General features: G+C 32.2%; 1 protein-coding gene across 2 annotated transcripts in view; it reads right to left on the minus strand.

The window, feature by feature from the left end:
- Dh31-R (Diuretic hormone 31 Receptor) overlaps nucleotides 1-25,321 on the minus strand; it is a 666,929-nt gene that overhangs the window by 521,718 nt on the left and 119,890 nt on the right. For both annotated transcript variants that reach the window (XM_072532514.1, XM_072532513.1), the window contains exon 2: nucleotides 1,344-1,382. The gene's annotated coding sequence lies outside the window, so the exon portion shown is untranslated. The remainder of the gene's footprint in view (nucleotides 1-1,343; nucleotides 1,383-25,321) is intronic.

Here is a 25,321-nt window from a genome sequence, read left to right on the forward strand (position 1 = left end):
TGCTAGAACATCAAGGCTGGAAAGAAAGACCAACGAATCTATAAGAAATAACATGAATGCTACAGAAACGGTCAGTGAGAGAATAGAAAGAAGAGGTTAAAAATGGTTTAGATACCTATTGAGGATGCCTGACGAACGTTGGCCCCAAAAACTTCACAGATGGAAGAAGAAAAAGAGGTAGACCTTGACGCTCATAGAATGAAGGAATTAAAAGAGCTATGGAATCGAGAGGTTTGGAGGAGGAGCATGCCTTGGACCGGGAGGATTGGGGATCAATCCTCGGCCAATCTACACATTTGCTGATGACACCGTAATCTTTTCGTCCTACACAAATTCGATCAAAGCATTTAGCAGGTTACAAGTCCACTTAAACACCATTCAGATGCGGTTAAGATAGTAGAGAATCGGAATGATAGTAAATCAAACCATGTAACTTTTACAAATAAACATCTAACATGCCCTCCTGTACAACTAAACAATCAAGATTTACCGCAATCCAATATTTTAAAATACCTCGGCATTCGTCTTGATAGGTGACTTACTTGGAGAAACCACATCTTCAATAAACGAAAACAACTTGGATTAAAATTAAAACAACTTTACTGGTTACTTGGAAAAAAATTTAAACTATAACTAGAAAATAAATTATTAGTGTATAAAGTAATTCTAAAAACCCATCTGGAACTATGGCATTCAACTGTGGGAATATGCATCGAATCCAATATTGAAATCCTGCAGAGTTTCTAATCGAAGGTCCTTGGGCATATTGTTAATACACCATACTACGTCCCTAATGAAGTCATTAATCGTAATTTATCAGTCAGTGTTGTGCGCGAAGAAATAAAAAAGTATAGTAATTTAAAGAGGTTAAAAGTTCACCCAAATTCTAGTGGACAACAGGAGGAAAGTGAGAAGAATAAGAGACACAAACTCTTGGACTTACCAGATAGATTTCATAAGTAAATTGTTTAGAAGTTAGGAAAATTTTTGGTTTATATTATCAAATTTGATTATTGTCCAAACAAGACAGATTGCAAATATTTACTTGAAAAATAAAAAAAATATATTTACTTTTATTTTTCTAGTTTGGCTAAACTGTTGTCACCTTTGTTTAACTGTATGTAGTACCTAATTCATTACTTCATATTGCCAGATTTATAACGCCTTCATATTTTCTACCTATTTCTTTTTTGAGTCTTTTCCTTCATCTTTTTAATATATTCTCTAGTTAATCCATTGCAGATGGCTCTCAGACTAAGAAATAATTCTTAGTAAATTATTAATTTGTATCGATTATTAAAGTATATTTTAGGTTGAGTAAGTAAAGCAAAACAAATACTTACCTATATTCAATCGATTTTTGTATCAAATATGATCCAAATCTGAAAAAAAAGAAAAATACGGGTAAATTTTTTATATCTGTAACAAATATTAGTATATGAAACAAGTAAATGATTTGAGACAACATATTTTTTATAATTTCTTTAATCTATTTTTAAGCTTGAGAAAATAAACACGAACAATAGATAACTCTTCTACACTCTTATTTCACCGATTACTTTGCTATCCAATAAGCTATCACGTACCAGTGTTTTCAATAGCTGGTTGAAATTATGGAGACATTATTTGGTAGATGTACTATAGAAAATATATTATAGACCAGGGCCCTGATTCTAATTGAGATTTCGACTCGAAACATGTCGAAATTAATATGGCGACGTCGAAATGCGACTTTGCGAACCTTGTGGATTTCAGCTGAACTAACCAAACGACGTCACTAATTTTCGATTTATCGAAATTAATTTCAACTTCAAGAAAGTGGTTAAAATTTCATTTCGAGTCGAAATTAATCTGACATGACTGGCTGAACTGGGAGAACGGAGAAGTGAACTTAGGTTCAGTTTAGGTAGGCGGTGTTGTGTTTTGATCCTTGCAAGGAAAACTGAGGCAAAAAGTATTAATAGGGCTGTGTTTTACGGACATTTGCTAGTTTTGGAGGAATTGGAGAGGATATATATCCGACGCTCACAACAGAGGATGAGAAGAATGTTACGGGATACTCAAAATTCGTTTTCACTAAGTGATGCTCAATTTAGGCAGCAATTCCGGCTTAATAAACAAGCTGCAAATTATTTAATAAGGGTATTAGAACCGTATTTGGAAGAAGGTGTTTATGCCTCTAGGATACCCAAAATGTTTAGAGATAGTATTACTAAACTGCAGTAAATTTAAAACTATATTAAAATATAACCACTAAATCAAATCTTAGTGGTTATAACTTAAGGATCTCTCACATCGCCTTTTTTTTTTCTTGCCATCTTTTCTTTCAATTCAAAATATAATTGAGAATGGCCACTATTTATGATTTAACAACTAAAACAAGAAAAAAAAGACGTTCACGTAACGTAAACAAAACAAACATTCAACAAGCGTAGTGCAGCGTGCAGCCAATAAACAACAGGGCCAACCCAAATTTTCAGCAGTGTCAAAATGATAAAGTAAATATCCCCAGTTTTAACTGCAATCGAAATGAATGAGAATCGCTAGCGATTGCGACTGTCATGGCGTAGTCACTTTTATATTTCGACATTGAAATGAAATAGAATCAGGACCCAGAGCGGATCTGTAAAAAACGACTAAATGTGAATGTGAAGGTGTTAAATTAATTTTTTTTTAGATATATTATTCTTCACGTTGGTAATGAAAATGACTTCATTAAGGGTGCACAGGCTATAGTTTCCTCTAAAGCGGCTATAATGGACTACCATGAAGAAATGAATTAGTTATGGTTGTACGTAGGGACTTGTCCTAAGGTACCACCAGATATTTTTCTGCAGTGCGTTAATGTTAATTGTATTGTTGCAGATGGGAAGAAGTGCCACAGAAAAGAAAAGAGTGAAACCAGATGCAGAAGCATTAAAAGCAACTGCCAAAAGTAGCTGGCGTATAGTCGACGTTTGAGAGAAATAGCTAACCTGTATAGTGTTTTAAAAATTACTTGCTAGGCACATTTAAAAACATAAAGTGTCTATGAAAGCGACTTTCAAGTATGAAGTGAAGAATTGAACACGCAAAGTCTTCAGTACTGAACAAGAAAAGGAAATGCTCACATACATTATAAAAGCTGCACAGTGGAACTATGGCGTCACTGCTGAAGAAATGCGAAAACTAGCATATCAGTATTCCAAGTTCAACAATGTGAACTACCCTGAATCATGGGATAATAATAAATCTGCTGGTAGACAATGATACCGATGTTTTAAAATTTCTTATAATAACAAAATATCTCTTCAACAGCCTGAAGCCACAAGCTTAGGTCAAATGGCCTGTTTAAATAAGCCAAACGTTTTAATATTTTTTGATAAATTGAGAGAAATTTATTCGAGATTAAAGTTAACACCTCAGAATATATGGAATCTCGATGAGACTGACTGCCTTACTGTTCACAAGCCAGTTCGTGTGCTTGGTGATATAAAAGCTGAGCAAATCGGAGCAGCTACTTCTGGCGAGAGAGGTATTAATGTTACTATGATAGCCTGCGTGAGGGCTGTCGGAACATTTATTCCACCAGGCATTATTTTTACACGTGTTTCACCTGGAACTATTGGTATGGCAATTTCTAGTGGTTGGTTAAATGCTGAATTGTTCGTTGAATATATTCAACATTTTATTTCAGTTGTGAAGCCATCTCTTGAAAATAAATTGTTGCTTATCCTCGACAACCACGACAGCCATTTCTCATTGTCTGCTATACATATAGCTAGGAATAACGGAATAGTAATTTTGACTTTTCCTCCGCATACCAGTCACAAACTTCAGCCGTTGGATAGATCTGTTTTTGTGCCATTTAAAAATTATTTGAATAATGCTAGCAAAGATTGGATGCTGAACCATCCGGGAAAGCCTGTATCTATATACAACATGTCAGAATTGATAGGAAAAGCATTCCCACTGGCATTTACCCCAAATAACTCTTCGTCAGATTTTAAAGTTACACGTATATGGCCATTTAATGCAAACGTGTTTGAAGACCATGAGTACTTACCAGCTGAGGTTACCAACAGGCCATATGAACCTCCAAAACAAACTAAAGTTGAAGAGACAGAACTTATGGAAGTTTATGAAACCACATCATCAATAAGCAGTGCGCCTAGTTCCACTACTGGAATGAACTACTGGAATGACCCCTGAACAAATTCGCCCATTTCCGAAGGTTCCACCGCGTAAGACTAGTTAAAGGGAAAGAAGGTCAGGAAGATGTATGATTGTCACAGACTCCCCAGAGTTGCAAAAATCAAGGAACAGAAAATTTAAATAAGTAAGCTAAAGGAGGAAAAAGAGGCTGTCAAAAGAGCACTAGTTGTATCTTCTTCTTCGCCTGAAGATGAAGACGAGCTCGAGCTTAAAAACATCTCCGATGGAAGCAGATTTTATTTAAGTTCCAAAGATGAAGACGTTCCTAATTTCTTTCCACCAGACAAAGTTGCACTGAATTCTGTCATTGGCGGCTGGGTTGTCTTAAAATTTAAAGTCACTGTTAAAGATACATCCACTGATGTTTAATATGCTGATTTGGTTCAAGAAATCAAAAACCAAGAAGTTACTGTGAAGATTCTCCGAAAACAGAATGTTTATTTTGTCTCCCCAGATGTTTAAGACATTGCCGTCGTAAAGCATTCAAGCATAGTGAAACTGTTGCTTGTGCCCAAAAAACGACACGGTTTTCATTCTTTCAACATTGTCTTTCCACAAAATATTTCTTTTAAATATTATAAAAACATAAAAAAATAGTTTTATTGGTTTTTTCATCATTAAAAAGGTATTTCAATATTTGTTTTATTTATAAAAATACAGTTACTTCATATCCCAATGTACAATCAACATTGTCCCAAGGGAAAACCACAGGTTGAAACTTAGGACTAATATGACTGTACACTTATATGGTAAGTACTGATTTACTCGTTAGTTATTAGCGATATTTTTATTATCAATTTAGTGCCTAAATCTACCTCCTTTAACTGGTTCAAATATATTTTAGTTTAGGATGAAAGAAAAAAAAAATAAAAAATTAAAAGCAAATTTTGTCCCAAGGTACACGCCTTTCCCCTGCGTTGTTTCAAACTACAATAATTCAGCTACAAAATTTCACAATGCCGTTTTGAGGAAGTATTTACCGTGGCGTGTATGTCACATATGTATGTAAAAATGTCTCATATTTGTTGCCAAAAATCAAAACTGAAAATTCATGCAATATACAAAAATATATCATTATCCACAAGAACTTCTTACTTGTATGTAAGATTTTTTATATTCTTTTAACTTTTTTACTATTTTATATTGTTTTATTAATTTGCTTAAATGTTTTTTTACCTCAATAACGTATTAGCAACTTATAGATATATCATTTATTATACATTAATTACTTTTGCCTGTAGCAGCTATTAAAGTCACCCCAAAAGTCAAATTGAAATTTTTGAAACTTGGCTTAATCGATTTAAAAATGGGTTGACATTGATACTACTACAGCCTTTATGCATCGTCTAAGCTCTAAGCTATTTCAAAACGGGGTATTAAAGTGACTTCACATCAATGGGTCATTTCGGTATACCCTTTTTTATGTTTTTTGAGAAAATCCCTAATTTAAAAAAATATATAGGTCATCATTATCATCATCATCAGCCCATAGTCATCCACTGCTGAACATAGTCCTCCTCGAAAAACCTCCATTCAGATCTATCTTGCGCTGCTGCAATCTAGTTGGTACAAATCCTCTTTATGCCGTCAGTCCATCTTGTTGGTGGTCTTCCCGGGTTTCGTCTATTCGCTTTCGGTCTCCACTCCAAGATTTTTTTGGTCTACCTTGTTATCATTCATTCAGCGTATTACTGGCTTAGGTACTATTAATTTAAATTAAAGAAACATAAGACGCATCGCAATGGTGACTTTTCTACATTTTTGTTATGACACATTCAAAAGTATCGCTAGAAAATAAGGAAAAAACTAACAAAGTCAACAAAAAAGATAAAAATATATATCTATTAATTTCCCATTTTTAAAAATTTCCTCTTTATTCTTTAAATTGCCTTTGATTTTTTTCTTTTTGTGTACATACATAAAAGTCAATTTGCCGGATGTTAATCCTATTAGGTAACATTAAGGAAATCATTTACAAGCCGCCAGACCTTTTAGCGCTTTTCGAAGCCATTTGTATTCCATCCCCAACCGTGAATAAGTAAAATGGATCACATCATGAATTTTTATCAATCTTTTATTTACACTAAGAGCCCATTCTTTACTTATCATGACATTTCGGATGAGATTGATTCTTGTGTAGGGAAACAAAATGTAAATTAGTATACCTAAACATTGACCAGTGTTCTATAAAATATTGAAGTCTGAGATTCAAAATATTTATTTTTATTTCTGGAGACCTTATAGTATACACATTATAATTTATGTAAAAGAAAATCTTACGTATTCTTCTATTAATCCAATTGAATATAATGTAGTGCAAACTTCAGAGTTTTGTGCAATTTATGTACCTTCCATAAAAACCAATATTTTAACTGTGTACAGATCGGGTAATAGTGATTTTTATTTGTTTATGGTGAATTTTGAGAATGTTATAATGTCCTTTCTTAGTATAGCAGATAAACTGATCATACCTGTGATTTTAATATAAATTTTAAATCTTGAATCTGACCCTTTTTTTGATATTTAAAATCTATTAACATCTTTTGGTCTAAAAGCAACTATAAACGATTATACTAGAATCGCATCCCAGTCCAGTATCGACCACATTATGACAATTTTTTCTGAAAATACGACACTACAAAGGGGGCGTATTTGAATTTTGTTTTTCTGACCATCGAGCTCAATTTTTATTTATTGACTATGAGCATAAAGTTGTTGACACTAATCACACATTTCAACGGTTTATTACTTCTTCTGGTTTACTGCGCTAGCTAGTACAAATATGGACTTTTTCTATGATATTAATAATGATTTTAACTATTTGACACTCTTTCTTACCGAAACTTAAAACAATTTAATATTAAAGCATTTTTCACTAAAAAAGTAAGACAAATTGCTGAAAAACGCCCGTGCAATGGTTTAATAATAAATTAAGGTCTTACAGATCTAATCTTTCTCTTTATAAATACATTGCAGATACCACTAAGGATCCCGATTTGTTTAAGGTATACAAACAACAAAAAATATAATCGACAATTACAAATTGCTCAAAAGTCAGCTTACTGTAATTTTATTACTACTAATTCCAAAAATAAACGTAGAGACTGCTGGAAAATGATAAATTTCAGAAGAAACAACACAAGATCCAGTTCGGTACAACCTGATCTTTCTCCTGACGAAATAAATAAATTTTTTACTACAATTGCAGAGAATATAATTACATCTCTTCCCACTACTAATGTCGATGTCCTCTTTAATTATAGAAATGATCCTTCTCCAAGCATATCCTTTTTTCGTTCCGTTGTTGAAGAAGTGGTCTCTCAAATAATAAAGTTACTTAGTAATTCTAATTGTAGGAACGTTCACGAAATTAATAGCAAAATTTTAAAAGAAACTTATCAAATAGTTTTCACTTATCTTATTAATTTAATTCTATCAACTGGAGTATTTCCAGAAGCACTAAAATACTCAGAAGTACTACCAATCTACAAAAAAGGTGATTCCTCGAAAACTGACAATTACAAACCCATAAGCATTGTTTCTACTTTAAGAAAGTGATTGAAAAGGTTATCAAACAGTAATTATATTCCTATTTTGAGTCAAAAAATTACTTAAGCAACTCACAATATGTATTCAGAAGTGCTCGTTCTACTACGAACTCGATATTTAATGTGAGCGAGGTGCTTGAGGGGCTTGAACGTGGCAATCGCATAGTAATTTCTCTTTGCAACTTGTCGAATGCTTTTGATTGCGTTGCACACGACATTTTTCTCTACAAATTAAATTACTATGGAATCAGAGGTATCCCCCTTAAGCTTATAACTTCTTATCTATGTGGCAGACACCAGATGGTAGTGTCTAAAGGTCATTTCAACGATTTTCTATCCGTAAAACATGGGGTCCCACAAGGTTTACTCGTAGGACCTCTTTCATTTATTATTTATGTCAATGATTTGTTTAAAAATTCATATCTTTGTACAAATCCATACAATTCGCAGATGATACGACACACGTTATATCAGGAACAAATAATGATGATTAGATTATCATTATTTTTCTGATGGTTTGCTACAAACAAACTAAAACTTAACTCTGATAAAACGCAAAATTTGGTTATATGTATCTGCAAGTAGTTTACACAATGATCCAGATAACAAAGAAACTGTTTAACTATTGGGAATAACCATAGATAATCGACTAAACTGGTCGGCACATATCTCACAACTTAAGAAAAAGCTATCAGGTTCATTATTTGTTATTTGCCAGCTAGCAACGGGTTGTTAACTATACTGAAACATTAAAAATGACATATTTTGTCTTTATTCCACTCTCACATAAACTATGGTGTAATCATACGGGGTAATTCAACAAATGCACTTCAATTTTTTAGAATGCAACCTTTCTTTATCAAATTCAAAATTATGCCACTACCGACTCTGTTGATATTTCAAGTTTTAACTGAAATTCGCAAAAAACGTGCCCATTTAATAAAGTAGTTTGATGTCCACGCTCACAATGCGCGAAACTGTCACTACCTACGAACAAATCGCTGTAGATTAAGTCTTTCAGAAAAAAGTTGCCTTAATTATAATTATTACAAAATTTACCAAAAAGTATTAAACAGCTAAGCTGTAATAGTTTCGATAAAGTTATAAAAAAAATATCTTCCAAAACATTGTTTTTACTGCCCAGAAGCATATATGACTCATTGCAGAACATCCACTGAACTGCTTACCGTAACTTTGCTATAAATCTTTTTCTGTTTAATATGTGTTTACCTTAGTCTGATTAAAAAAAAAGGTCGAAAAATTTTTCGCAGATATCTGAAGCTTTTAAGACATAGGTGATGGTTACTAGATGACGAATAGAATTACTTATATTTTCACCTTGCGTTTTTCTCAAAACTATAATTTATGGTTACAATTTTATTTTTTGTCCGTTTTCGAGGTTTGCCATATTTCCCGGCCAGTGAAAATTATGTAGTTATTCATATTTCGACGAGCTACCCCAGATTAAAAAAACGAGGCTTCTAGCTACAATGGAAGCCGAAATATTGTAAATTTTTCCTACGTGTTTCAATTTGAAGTTCCAATCCCCTCCACTTTCCTATGTCGATCTTTCAAAAGTACCTTCGCTTCGAAGGGCTGTAAGTTTCGAAAAATTGGATACATTTTATAGCTATAAATTTTAATATAAATTTTAGATTTTTATTTAAATTTTGTACAATTTTTACTTTTTAATGTTTATAAATAATGGAGATATAATTTTTTTTTAATAGTCCCTAACTTTGTATTGGTCATAGAAGGTTTTTTTTAAATGTAAGTTTTTTTACCAGCTGTCCAATGGTTGTACGTATAAGTCTGTAGCTTGAAAAATATAGAAGTTATTTCAATTTTTTATAAGTAAACGCAATATGCATTTAACTTCTGAGATAGTCTAAGTCTTAAAGAATCCTATGAAATTTCCTACAGTCGGTTCACAATTTGTTGATAGCTCACTACAAGTTTAACCCTAATTAGAAAACTGAAATACAGAGAGGATAGGTAATACGATATAATAGTAAAAACCAACCTAAAACTGACGGTTTAAGACGTTTTCGACTAACCCACCTTATATCTGAAGGAATACAATACCTTATAATCCTATTACGGGGGTAGTTTGAATGGTTAGAGATGAACGACCAGTGTCATAGAGTATATGATTGAAACATTAATTTGAACTAAATAAATATATTTTTTTAATTGTACTTATGTAAATTGTATTTTTTATTAAAACTTATTTATTTTATTCAAAAATAAAAAGTTTCTTGCCATTTGTAAAAGATACATTTATTTAATTAAGGAAAAAGGCGCCAAATGTCGCCTTTCAAAATTTCCAATGTGTTTTAAATGTATCCATTATTTTCGAATCCGGAGAAAACTAATAAATATTTTTGCAAAATTTAAACGCAGAATGAAAGATTATATTATTACTCAGGGCAGAAAGTCCCTGAAAACTTCTACAATGTTTATTTTAATATGTTATGTAACAGGGGTGAAAATAAAAGAGAAAATATAGTATAATTTTTAATTGAAAATATTGCATGCAAAAGAAACTTTTTATTTATTCTAAAAATATTTCATTCTGCCTTTAAATTTTTCAAAAATGCTTTTTAGTTTTCTCAGGATTTGAAAAAAAAAATGGATACATTTAAAACACATTGAACATTTTGACAGGCGATATTTTGCGCCTTTCCTCTTTAATACCTTACGATTACAACTACTATTACTTACCTTATATAATTACGATTAGAAAACTAATCAAATTCAAAATAAATAGGATCAACTTCGGAATCCGAGTCGTCTTGAGGGTTAATAATTAGGTTAATAATCTCTACGGTAGCATCAATTATGTTATCAAGATCCCACATTTTTTGTTCCCCTTCTATTACATGTCTTACTGCATCTTTCCAGTTTTGTTTTGTAATATGTTATAAAGACTCATATAACAATTCACGTACAGCTTGTATTTTATATGACGTATTTTTTCTAGCCACATAACTTTTCATTTGTGCCCAAATGAGTTCAATTGGATTTATTTCGCAGTGGTAGGGTGGAAGTCTAAAGACTGTGATGTTTCGCCCTTCCACCATTTTGTCAACTACGTATTTCTTGAACTTAGATTTGTGTTGCAGGGCAATTTTTAAAATGATTTTGAGGCATATTTCGTGCTCTCAACAATTTGTGAACGAAGAATAAATGAGTAAATTTCGCACACATTTAAAAGACGCTAATTCATCGATGTTCAAATGTATTAATTACATTTTATTTTGTTATTAAAAAAATTAATAAAATTTATAAATTAGTGCAAAAAAACTACTTTTTGCAAATATATCCGTAAATTATTTATCAATTTTAATTTAAAAAACGTGAAAATAAAGATATTCTTGATATAAAAAAATGATGTTAATATTGTTTATGTAAAATATAAGGAAAAAAACTTATAGACAAAAAATCAAATTGTGACCATAAATTATTGTTTAAAAAAAATGCAAGGTAAAAATACGAGTACTTTTTCATCTATTCGTCATCTAGTAATCCCCACCTATGTCTTAAAAGCTTCAGATATCTGCGAAAAATTTTAAAGTTTTGCCGTGAAATCGATGATTTTTGCATAACCAGACTGGTCTAGTTCTTTTTTGTATATATTTAAGTTACCTTTTATATTCCTTTTTTATATAATGTATTTTTTTGTCTTGCTACACACAATATTTGTATTTGTCATGTAGTTAAATATACTTTATAACACTCTCACTCACTTACACTATACTTACTGTAGCCAACTAGCTTCTTGTATAAAGATGCTCTATTAGAAGTAATTGTGACCATCTCAAAAAAACTGATAGTACATACATTTGTAACAACACTGTGTTTGATGACCATTTTCTTTTTCATTCGTACACTACATTACAATTAAACAAATTAATAAACCAAAACCTAACTTAAAAAAAAACAAAAAATCAAGGATTTAATGAAATCCCTGGGTTTTTAATAACAAAGGTTAATTCTTATATATTTTCGTTATTAACATATTTAGTTAATGTATCAATTGCAACTGGCGACTTTCCAGATTATATAAAACTGAAAAGGTGCTACCAATTCATAAAAAGTAATTACCATCCGATAAAAATTTCTTCAAACAAAAATCTTTGAATACAGCTATTTACAAAGACTTAACTTATTAACCTTTTAGCAAAATTTATCTCTTTTCTGCTAGTACAGCTGCATTGTACATATACAAAGAACACCTACACATAGTAAAGATTACACATACAAAGACTACACTTAAGGGAAACTAATAATCAGTGTCTCGACCAGCATCGTGCTTTCTTCAAATTGCTTCATGTAAACGTCTTTTATAATATTACTCCATATTTCATGATCCATTGATCATCTTTCCTTAAAGTTTTGTCTTTCTAGTTGACTCATGGCTAAATCGACATTATATGTCGTATGGTTTGTGGTTGTTTGATCGTTTCAACAAAGCATTTTTTTGCGTAGCTCTTTAGAATACGACTTGTTCGCATAAAAATAACCAACTAATAGTTAATATATTGTTAAAAATCATTAATCGATACAGAATATTATTTTTATATACCCGCTTCAACAGTGTTGTTTAAACAAATTGTTAAATAACACAAAATACCTTTTATTTGAATACGACATGCAAACAATAATGAATAATATTGTCAGAAACACAGCCGGACTGGCCCGCCAGCCAACGTCGACCATACCGGTTGGTTGGCCGGCCAACCAACCATAAAAAAATCGAACTCTGAAAAATTGTTTGAAAAATTAACCAAAGATGACGTAAAGACCATTACTCTAAAAAATATTTTTACTTATTTCCGATTTCGGCACTTGATTGATCTATTGGTTCAATTAAGCATGGTGTTTTTGCAAAATACAATTCTTATTAAGTATCAGATAATCAGATCAAGATTGTTTCTGTTATAATATAAGAGTGGTACATCTATAATTGGCCTAAATTATACAGGTACAGTTTTCTGCGCTCCTTAACTGCAATATACATATAGGATTGTAGCGCCCCAGAATCCTACATAACGAAGCCAGTGCTTACAACAAAATATTACTCGTATCAGGGTATAAGATAATCAAAGGCCAGCTCAAAAATGTCACTCAGGGTTTTGTGTTAATAGCTTAGATATGGCGTCCTCGAAGACCTTTACGATTCAGGCACCTTTAGTAGGTATCAATAATCAATATCCGCTGTTTCTGTTATAATATAAGTCGTTCATTTCACAATTGGCCTTATATACAGGTGCAGTTTTCTACGCTTCTTAACTACATTATACATAAAGGATTGGTGTGCCCCAGAATCCTACATAACGAAACCAGTGGGTACAACAAACAAAGCCATTACACTTTAGGTGTCGGGATAAGATAGTACGCGCCAACTACTATTAGATCAGTTACTGAGGGTTTTTACCTCCGAATTCTTTATAACTGAATCGATTCATTTGAAATTTTGTGTGTTAGTAAATAATTACTCAACACTGGGGGTGTTTGCCACCCCTTTTCGAGGGTGGAAATTTTTTCAGTCAAAATAACCACGCTATTCGATAGAAAGACAAATTTCAAACAAAAAATGTAGTAAACATTTTTTTCGCTAGATCAATACTTTTTGAGTTATTCGCTGTTGAAAAGTGTTATTTTTCGTTAAAAAAAAACATGTTTTTCAAAGGTTTTTTAAGAATAGCTCTGAAACTAAGAGTTTTATCAAAATAAGTGTAAGATACGATCAAAAAAACCATGGGTTTCTCAAATTTTTGTAAAAAAAACGCAATAAAACTAACGTCGTATTCACTAGGATTGAAATAAATTGTTTTCCTTATAAAATTCACTTTATTTTAGTGTTTTTTGTATGATCCAAAAGTTTAGCCACTTTAGAGTACCCAGTTTTTGAAAAAAGTATGATTACATTTTTTATTTTTGTAAATATTAAAAAAAATCTTTTTTTATAATAACTTCAAAACTATAAAAGATATGTGAAAGATGACATAATACAAAAAAATAGGTTTTTTTTCAACAAAAATTTTCATTTTCTAATTTTTTTGTAGCTTAAAAAATAACGGAGATTTAGTTGGTTGAAGTTTGCTTTATAGCGCATGAACCACTGGTCTCCCACCCTTTGACCCTTCACCCTTTAAACATGAAGGACTTTAGAATGTTTTAACATTCCTATACTTATAGCCCGGTAAATTACCTGTAAAATCGTTTTTTTATGCATGTTGTAGCATCAAAATTAACCGAGTTATTGTAAAAAAAAGGTTGCGGATCAGCGTGTGGCTGTCGGAGGCTGTGATTATTTTGCAATGCAACATGCGGAACATGCTGTGGGGACAATTGCCAAAATTGTCCTCCAGTAAACGAAGACCAATTGGACGGTAAAAATTATGATTCCGATGATAAATAGATATTCATTTATTTTATACCTCGTTTTATATAAATATTATTTATTTTTAGTTTTTTGGAAAATAAAAAAATTGTAATATATTATAAACTAAATTTTTTCTATTTATGTCCATGTCTAAGTTAAGGATTTAAGTATTTTATTTTCATCAAAAGGGGTGCTTGTAAGGGTTGAAAAAAGCAGGCTCATTTTATAAGTAAAAAATTAATTTTTATCTACAAACAATGCACTCTAAAAATGTTTCAAATCGTTAAAAATATTTTTTAATTCATTTTTGACAAAGGGGGTGGTTGTGAAGGTTGAAATGTTGAAATTATAGTAAAATGTTATTTTATAAGCAAGAAATTAATTTTTGTTTAATAAAATGCACTCAAGAAATGTTTTAGACCAATAAAAATATATTAAATTAAATTTTTTAAAAAGGGGTTGGTTGTGAGGGTTGAAATGTTGAAATTATAATAAAAAGTAATTTTATATGCAAAAAATTAATTTTCGTTAAATAAAATGCACTCAAGAAATGTTTCAAACCGATAATAGTATATTACTTTATGAGGCGGAGAAGCATGACTTTTCTTGACGCGCCCGATATTACGCGCCGAACGAAGTGAGGCGCGTAATAGAGAGCAAGTCAAGAAAAGTCGCTTCTTTGCCGAATAAAGTATACTATTTTTTCTTCAAACGTAGCAATTTTCAACCATAAATAGTACAATTCATACGCTATTTTTACTCGAAATTAACTGTGACAACTATCAAAGTCGTCTAGATGTTAGAAATTAAAATAATTAAGTCGTCGGTGGGATTTGCGTCTCCCTGGTTACAGTTGTTTGACAGTTGTTTGCAATTATTAAAGACAGCTTATTGTTGTTGGAACCGCAAGCGCAAATATAGTGCGAAAATGGAAAACCTAAACGAAATTGAGTCCGCGGCTAATGATGCAGTAGCACGTTTGGAGCCCTCCAAGTCCGATAAGAACGATAATGCTCAAAAAATTTTAAACCCTCATGATTCGCCAACATCGGGAATGATTGCTGAAAGTTGTTCTCGACCTTCAGTATCATCAACAATTACCAATGCGTATCAAGAGTCGGAAACATTTTTGCACGGTTTAAATTTTGAAAATGCCTCATTAACTAATTGTACTTTTAATATTACTATAAATAAAAATGATGTTTAATTGTTGTTAATGACATTTGTATTGTTGCTTTGTGACATGTTTTATATTGTTGCCATGACAACATTTTTCCCTCCGCCGTAAAGAAATGGGAAAAAAAACTGCTGCCAGCGGAGACATCAAACTTTGACAGGATCAAGTTAGATAAGTAATGTCATCATTATTTGACGTTTGAAGAAAAAAATATTTTTTAATTCATTTTTGTCATAAGAGTGGTTGTAAGGGTTGAAAATTTCCAAGAAATAAAATATTATTGTATAGCTAGGGTATTAATTTTTATTTGTATTTAAATACATCATTGAAATATCTCAAGCTGCTACGACTTTTTTTTATATATTATTTTTATAAAAAGTATTAGCTTTTAAGCGTTTTGAAAGGGTTTTAAGGATTGAAAATTATGAATAATTAATTTTCATATTAGAAATCACATTACAATATTTACCTTATGCGAATAAACAAGATTTAAGTGCATAAAATAATTAAATCCGTGTTTTTCCCAGTTTCTTCAATAAGGGGTAGTTTTCACCCCTTAAAAACAAAAAGCGCACCTAGAGCGTATATAACTTTTGAAGTGGAGGGTAAGATAAGCTTAATTTGAAATTTTAAAAGAAATCAGTTATAAAAAATTCGGAGGTATTACCATATTTTAAGCCTCAGTAACTGGATTATATATAACTAAAACTGAAGATCCAACAAATGGCACTAAAAACCTATAATTTCTTGTACGCTGCTTTTCTTGTTTTCTTGACATCGATTTACTACTTTCGATCAACTCAAAAAACTGCATAAAAAATAACTAACATAATGTAGACATTAAATGAGAAGTAAAAATTAAAAGAATATCTGTCACTAAAAGATTCGATTAGTAACTGATTTAAAAGGTACCGATTTTAGTGTAAAAAATAGTTGAATAATAATTAAACTAGAAATTTACAAGAAAACTTACTAGAAAAAAATTTACTAGAAACCGACGAAAAAATCGCGAACTATCCGGAAAACCGCAGATTCTAACCAGACTTTCGTCTTTTAAATCATCCTAACTCCTGTTCTAAGATTTCAAAAAAAGCTCATTCGTACTCCAAATAAAGGTATTGATGTCAGCTATTTATGTAAATAACTTTCAAAAGAGTAGCGCATCCGTAACTAAAAATGTAACTCAATAAACGGCGAAAAAACGGCAAAAAATTGTTTTTTTTTTCAATTTTTAGCTGCCTTATACCACTTTTAAAATTCTTAAAAAATTCTGTAACATAGTTTTGATGATCATACATCATATACATTTTTTTCGAGCGATCAATATTTTTTGTTTTTTTTTTATAGATGTTCAAAATTTTTAAACGCTCAAAACCGATTTGAATTTGTTAAAAAAAATCTATTTTGTTAAAAAATTAAGCGAATTATGGCCAAAAAACGATTTTCAACGTTTTATGAAATTTTTGAGTTCTTTTACGATGCCGAATAAAACACCAAAATTAAGGGTCAAGTTGGCAACATTGACATTCTTATCCAGCTAAACTCCTTTAGAAAATAATTGTATTGGTAATAATTGATGTTATAAATAAAAGTCGCTATTAGCGACTATAATTTTCGGAGATTGTGAAAGAAATTGGAAATTTTCATCGTATTATATAGGACATCATTTATATTTTCTATTAAATAACATGAATCGAATAGAAATTAGATTTCCAACATCGCTCCGCATTGCTTTTTAATGTCTTGTGGTGAATTATTAGGAAGCACATCTTTATAAGGTTAAACTCTTACAGGATATTGAAGAAATCATGTTCGCTCCCGTTTCCCCTGAGATGCTCTATTTCTTGACATAAACGTATTAAAATCTTGTATTATATAGTATAATAACGTGAATTAAACTGGCAGATAATTTTAAAAATAGCTTGTCTTACATGCAACCTATAATTAAATAATCTAGAAGTCCCAAGTTTAGTATAAGTTAAAATAAAGGTAGTTCGTTTTAAAACGTTGACTAAATTTTTTCTCTACAGTGATAAATCAGATATTAAACATGAATAATGTTTCTCCATGTCTTTATTTTGGTTTTTAATGCTTTACGCTTGCAAAAAATATAGTAATAACAATAGTTTATTTATAGACAATTTTTTTATTTATTTTGCTTCAACCACTTAGGGCTATTAGCATAAGAAAAATAAAAAAGTGATAAAGACATACATAGGCATTTACAAAATTTCAATTATATAATAATGTATACAATGTATATTTTTTTCCATAGCTAATGTTAAAGTGTTGCTATAACAACTGTTTTGAGTAGATAAAGTATCACTTTAACCGCAGAGGTAGATAAAGTGACACTTTAACAGCAAAAGTAGATCAAATGTTTTAACTTTTTTTATTCAATAAAATTTACAAATTCAAACACATTAAGGATTAAAAACAACTGAAATTTTACAATTGACATTATTAGAAATATCTATTTTTGGAGCATCACAACTTGTACTCGTTTGCTTAAATACTTGATTCGAGGTACTGGATTGATTTTCTGGTCCGCCAAGTATACACTTGGATACAGCAATCTTATTGCTTATTGACTCTTCAATGTAAGATTCTGCAACATATGACAATTACCATCCACCTAAACATTTAACTTTTACTAGATCAGCTCCAGATTTTGCGAGCATAGTAGCTGAAGAACGACGGAAACAATGCCCCGTGTACATTTCTGAATTTGCAAGTTTCAAAAAATCTGCAATCTTCTTGGGGATATTATATATAGTGTTAATCCCCACCGGTTGAGTAGTGCACTTTTGCTGTCAGTAATTTACAAAAAACTTACTGTGAGGTACGTTTTTGTGGCGCAAGGCAATATACTTTCTCACAATTTCCAAGAACCTTAGTCCACTGTTCTTGTCAGTAATACAAAACGATCTTTCCTGCTTGGTTTTAGTATCAGATAATAAAACGATTATCAACGATTTCCTGTCGTCCACGTTAAACACTTCTAACTTGTACAATTCATCGGACCTAGTCGCTCCATGCACACCAAAAATTACAATAACCTTCATCAAGAAATAGACGTCATCAGGAGCTTCTGTCAGAAATATAATGTCATCTGACTCCAGGATTTTGGACTTTTTAGCTTTGTATCCTCCACTCAGGTTTTTTAGTAAAGTGGTTAACTTGCTGAATTTAGAAATGTCACAATTTTCATTCACCAACAACGTACGCTTCAGCATCGAATAATACGACCATAATAACGATGGCATCGCTTTCTTAGACTTTTCAGAAAAATACACCAGAAGTATTTTTTCACTCACGCCATTGATATTCTTAATGCTTTTCCACTTTTTAAAAGACTGGTATTCTTTCTCATACATCATCCTAGATTTTTATGGCAACAATAAACTTTCTGCTTCCAACGCTGCATTTTCTACATCTGATGGCAGGTTTTCCTTTTCTTGTGTCAATTCTTTTTCGTCCATTTCGTATTTATTCACTTTGTATACAAAACGCAACAATATTCTCCGCAAAAACCAAAACGTAACATTTGTTTGACATTTGTGGACAGAGTAACTCATATCCCTAGCAACGGAGCAACACAATTGCGATTTTTTTGCTAAAAATTATAATTTTCTTTGAAATTCTATTTTTGTCCTGAACTTGAAGTCTTGCTATAGAAAAAAATGTTGTATTGCACACGACGATTAAATCGCATTATCTTCTCGAGCATAATTAGCTAAAAGCTAAAAAAAAACGAGCTAAAAAACGCTCTCGAAGATAAAGTACAATTCTATCGTCTTGTACAATAAATAACTATAACTATTAATGTATTGTATTAAATTTTATTAAAAAAGTTTATAGATTTCAAGAATTCTATCAAGTCAGCTGCGTATTTAGATTCTCCTAGAAGTTCTTTTAATGTTTTTGGAATTTGGTAATATAGTCTTTCAACTGAGTATATTGAAGAGTCAAACAAAATGTGCTTCACTGTCACTTTACATTCACAAACAAAACGCACTGGTTCCTCTTGTCTCTTCAGCAAGTATTCATGTGTTGTAGAAGTGTGTCCTAATCTGAGAGGTGTTATTGGGACTTGATGTTGTCGCTTTGAAGGCTAGAAGTTCCATGGAAGGACGGAGGATTTTCTTTGCCGTCTACCAGAATAGAAGCTTCTTGATTCCAATATAGATGTTGTAAAAGTCTCAGATCTTTATGATCTATTCCAATCACTTTTCTGTACTTTCTGTACTTCCCATGATCGTTGAAGTAGTGTTAGCATTGAGAAGGGGGACATAGTGACATCAATTGAACGTGTTTAAAATGATTTCGGGATACCTTTGACGCCATTGCCATCGATTTCGATTTTGATGAGGATTCTGACGCGGAAGATATTTTACTAATTCCTTCAATACCAAATATTACTATAAATCACATTAGCAATGAGTTTACTGAGGATTCAGATGATAGCGTCGCAGTTTACTGAGGATTCAGATGATAGCGGCAGTTCCTGACTATAAGGAAGAAGTAAAAACGTACGGTACACTTAAATCGTCTGACATGGAAAGCGATTCTGATGAAGAGATGCAGCCACCTGTCACAAAATATGACTAAACCAAATCTTCTTACCAACCAATAAAATTCTCCCACGCTTAGTTTACTAGCAAAATTGGAGCTAACGTTGAAATTAACACAAGCATTTCCCTGTCAATTTTGAGCTTATTCCTAACCGAAGAGTATTTACTGCAAATAGTGACCCAAAGTAATTTGTATGCTTATCAAAAAAACACCGAGTTGGTATTTTCATTAGAAGAGTTAAAAGCATTTCTTGGCGTGGCTTCATACTTGGGGTTCAATTACCTTCCTAATATGAAACGATATTGGTCGAATGATAAAAACTTCCATTCCGAAAGAATTGGAAGAATTATGCCACTAAAGGGATTAAAAAAGAAAACGAGGTTTACCCATCTAAACGACAACACGAAGAAACGACAGGAAGACTAAAGAACTAGACAAACTTTACAAATTACGTTCATTCATAAATCACTTAAAAGAGACATTTGCACTTGTTTACAATCCATCGCAGAATAAAGCAGTAGCTGAGTCAATGATTGGTTTCAAGGAAGGCTCGTCAATGAAACAATACATACCAAGCCAATCACAGGGATATTTAAAGTTTGGGCTTATTTTTGCACTGAGGCAGGTTTCCTTCTAGATTTCGACGTGTATACCAAAAGAGAGGATAATAATGGTGGAATAAGCTTAATTATTTAAGCAGCACTGGTAGGATATCCTACCAACGTCTAATAAGGTCTATATCTCATAAGTAAAGCATTATTACGTCCGTATTCCGTCTGGGTGCATAAGAAAATTTCCCGAAACAGCAATGGGTATTACACATCGAATGTTTCCGAAGTTATTTGCACCGAATGGCTTCTGTTATATATGCCGCTATAGCAGTGTTACCAGTGCCTGTTTATGGCATCGACGATAAGCAGGTTTTGTGCATACCTTGAAAATTAACGGTTTTTGTGTGAATGCGTAATCCTTAATTAGATTTATAAAAGGTAAGAATTATAATTCATTATTATTACCGCGATATCCTATTAAAGTAAACTGATTTTCGTTTATCGTTTCCTAACAATTATTTATTTTTTCAGTGGCGGCACATGCTTAAATAATTTATGCAAAATTTTAATGGATAAATTATAACAGCTTTTTGCTACATTACGTGCCAATATTGCATAAAATTATTGTTCAAACATATTTTTTTGTAAAAATTATATATTTAAACCTATCTAATGTTGCGCCAAGGAAATATTTGTCATTTTACTTATTTTCTTAATGGCGGCACATGCTTGAACAATTCATGCAAAATTTTGATGGATAAATTATAACAGTTTTTTGCTAAATTACTTGCCAATAATAATTATATGCAAAAATTTATTTATAGATGAACTACCGAGAATATTGCTATAGAAAAAAGCCTCTCTCTAAAGAAGAACTACCACTAGAGTTATTGGAGGCAACAGAAGAGCAGGCGGAAAATTCCGATGTTGGTGGAGACTCAGATGTAAATGATTTTAAGCGAGTTGACTCTTCGTCAACAGGAATCCCGCAAACGCGCTCTTCTATTTTGTGACCAGCTTTAAGTGTCCATTCTTCTTTCCATACGCCAAAACGTATACGAATAGTATCACTGATCAACCAACCTCAGCTATCGACATGGTAGGAATCTGTCGGGCAGTCAGCGTCGGAAGAAAAATTGGCGGATGATCCTTATGACTCCGATGACTCTGTGACTGATGTTACCTATCAGCCAGAAATACCTAGACCACTACAACGTTCTCTTCTGGAATCGGACAGCGATGAGAGCGCTGACCAGCCACACGAAGATCAAGGAGACTTTGTAAATTAGTCAAAAGTATCTTCGTTGCCCCAAGCTTATACAGACTTCCAGTATGTAGATGATATGGGTCCAACCGTGCAGGTAAAAACTTATTTTACTGAATTTATTTTCAAATAATTGTTGTATTATTGCAGGTTCGTTCGGAAAGACCGATAGACTTCTTGAATTTGCTGTTGCCTATTGAAACTCTGCAGTTGATTGTAGATCAATCTAATTTGTATGCCAGTCAGAGAGGAGTACTTCTGAACATTACAGTGGCGGTGCTAAGGGCTTTTCTGGGGGTGTTGATAATTGTGGGTTTTAACTCTTTGCCGGCTATCCCTAAATATTGGTCAAGAGACCCAAATTACAACAACTCCCGTATTTGCAATATTTTCCCTCTAAAAAGTTTTTTGCGAATTTTAAGGTTCATTCATTTAAACGACAATGGGGGAATGCTGCCACTTAGTAATCCAGGCTATGAAAGGCTGTACAAAATCCGCCCATTAATCACACGGCTCAATGAAATTTATGTCAAAAGCTTTATTCCAAGCAGAAATGTCGCGATTGATGAAAGCATGGTATCGTTCACAGGTTTCATTGGCATGTAACATGCCAATGAAACCTGTCAAAAGGGGATTTAAAGTTTGGGCAATGGCATGTGCTGAAACAGGATATTTGTTGAAGTTTAACGTTTATCCAGGTAAAACAGCGATAAATCCGGAGCATACATTAGGGAAAAGGGTTGTGATTGAATTATCAGAGGCGCTGCAGAATAGAGGCTTCTGTTTATACTTTAATAATTTTTTTACGACAATTCCACTAATGAAAAAACTATTAGACAGAGGTCTGTTTGGATCCGTGACAATGAGGTAGAACAGAAAGCACTTCCCGAAAGGCGAACTTCTCGAAGATAAAAAGTTATCGATGAGACAGTCTGATTTTGCAATGTGTGGCGACGTATCTGTCGTGAAATGAAAATACAGAGGTAGTAAACCTGTTACAGTATGTAGCAACTTTCACAATAGTAGCGATAATGGACACGTTCTTCGAACAACATACAAAAGGTACCAAAGAGAATGTTGTTTGCCCGATGTCTATAGTTGACTATAACAAAAATATGGGTGGGGTTGATCGGTTTGATCAAAGGATGGCGGTCTACAACATAGGCTGGAAGACCCATAGGTGGTGGATGAATCTCTTTTATTATATGATTGAGACAAGTGTCGTCAACTCCTACATCATTTATGCGTTGGGAATGAAGAAAGAGAGAAAAAAGCCCCTTAGTTACCTTCAATTTCGGAGCAAGTTGGCCGACGAACTGATAGAAGAGTTTTCTACCAGGAAAAAAATGGGTCGTCCACTGTTAGTGACAGCAACGGACAACATAGGACATTTGGCGACTAAAACTACCTGACGGCTTTGCTCTTAGTGTAGCAAAGAGGGAAAGCAGAAAAGAACTTCCGTCAAATGTTCAAAATGTGAAGTGGCTTTGTGTATTGAATGCTTTATACCATACCATCAGTAACTGTAAATTTCTACAATAAACCATTTCTTCCGGATATATATTATATATTATTTTTGGAGGTAAACCTGTAAAACCAGTGAATTTTAAGAATTTTTTTTGTGACAAACAAACACTGGTAATACGGTTTACCACTGTTTTTTGACAGATTGACATATAGAACTATTTCAAAATGACCTTCAGTATTAGACCTATTTAGTTCATTTTAACTAAAATACCATAATTAACTTTCATTTTGTCTCTCCAAAAAAGTTGCCTGTTAAAGGGTTAAAAAAAAGTTGTTCTCAAATTTTCGAAAACATTTCTTGAAAAAAATTATTGTCCATATTTTGATATTTTTTAGCAGCTTAAAGCTTGGTGGGAGATTGCTCACTGATAATATCTTTTCCTGTAAAACAATTAGACAAAATAGAAAAGACTATATTAACTGCTTAAAAACCTGACAAAGAAATGCATTAGGGTGATTACGACTTTACACATGCAGGTGTCCTTGGAATTTTAAAGTGGAAAGACCCGGGTAATAGAAGTGTTTCTATCATATCTTCTATGCACGATTCATTTGAAGTGACTTCTACATTGCATAGAAATAAAAATTGAGAAATGGTTCCAGTTAAATGTTCCAGTCTGATAGAGACATATAGTAGGAGTAGATATATTGTACCAGAATATGCCATTCTACTGCATAAATCACAAATCACATAGATGTTGGATAAAGATTGTTTTACCATTTTAAGGCTTGCGTTGTAAACAGTTACATAGTATACAAGATTACAATGAAAGAGGAACAGAAGAATTTACCACAACACATATCACAATAAATTTATATCTTTATCATGAATTAAATACCAGTCAATTTTAGTTAGCCAATTGATTGATAATTTCAACTGCCGAAAAAAATGGGGTACGCTCCAGGTGCAACAAAACGGAGAAAACATAAAAGTTTTAATGGGTGCGCAACTTTAGAAAATTTTGTTAGGCTTTCTTTAAACATAGGTGCTCCTATCCCAGAAAAGATCAATACATACCGTCGATGTGGCTTATGCAGTACCAAGAAAAAAGAAGAGCGAAGTAATATGGGTTGTGTTAAGTGTAATCTGGCTCTATGTAGGGTGTGCTTTGTACTGTTTCATACATCTTAAAGCATAAAGTTTTCTATGTGTAATATATTTACCTTTATAGCTGTATTTGTAAACAGTTTTTTAAACATGTGGAGAAAGATCTAATTAAGTTTTAGAAGAAATTACGATATAGACATTATACAACATAGAAATAGTTTATAAAATCTTTATGTCCGCTAGTTAGGTCAAACACTTAACCTCACTTTTTAAGAGCTCTAAACAAAACAACATTCCTACATTTAAGAAATACTGTAACGTAATTTCTGAATAAAAATAACATTATGCAAATCTCGAATTCCGGGGCACAAGCTCTGCCGTTTAACTTGTCATGCAATTTGGTAATCCAAGTTTAAGTAGAGAAACTCCGAGTTTGTTTTGAAAGGGGCATATCTCAGTATCGATTAAACACTTTTCTTTTGAAGATAATTGATTGGATGGTTTTAAAAGTGTTTGAAAGTTTCTGAAGCTGAAAATAAGCTGTTTAACATACTGAGCTTTTATGTCGTTATTCAAAGTAGATTCTGTTTCAGACATGGTAGGTAGTAGAAGTTAGAGAAGTTAGAATTGAAAACATTGTGAAATTTTTTATGAAAAAAAAAGACACATTAAATATTCTAGATTATATGTATATACAAAGCCCACCTAACATAGCTGAAAGTGTATATATATACAAAGTGGTCCAGAATTATGTACATTAATTTCTAGAGCTCATAGTACGTCCAAAAATAAGGGTACTTCTTTATGTACACTTTTTTATAAAACTGAATAATAAGGGAGATACAACCCTTTAAAGGGGTGAATTGAAATTCTTATTTTTTCAAATATCTTCCAAACGGTTTTGAATACGGAGTTCATATTTTGGGAGTGATTGTAAGACATTAGGATAATTAATTTCATGTCACCACCTACCACATCCTATATTAATACAGGGTAGTTTTGGCAGGTAAGTGGGGGTTATTGCGTCACATGTTTTTTAATTTTTA

This window comes from Diabrotica undecimpunctata, chromosome 5 (genome assembly GCF_040954645.1).
Source record: "Diabrotica undecimpunctata isolate CICGRU chromosome 5, icDiaUnde3, whole genome shotgun sequence".
Lineage (NCBI taxonomy): Eukaryota > Metazoa > Arthropoda > Insecta > Coleoptera > Chrysomelidae > Diabrotica > Diabrotica undecimpunctata.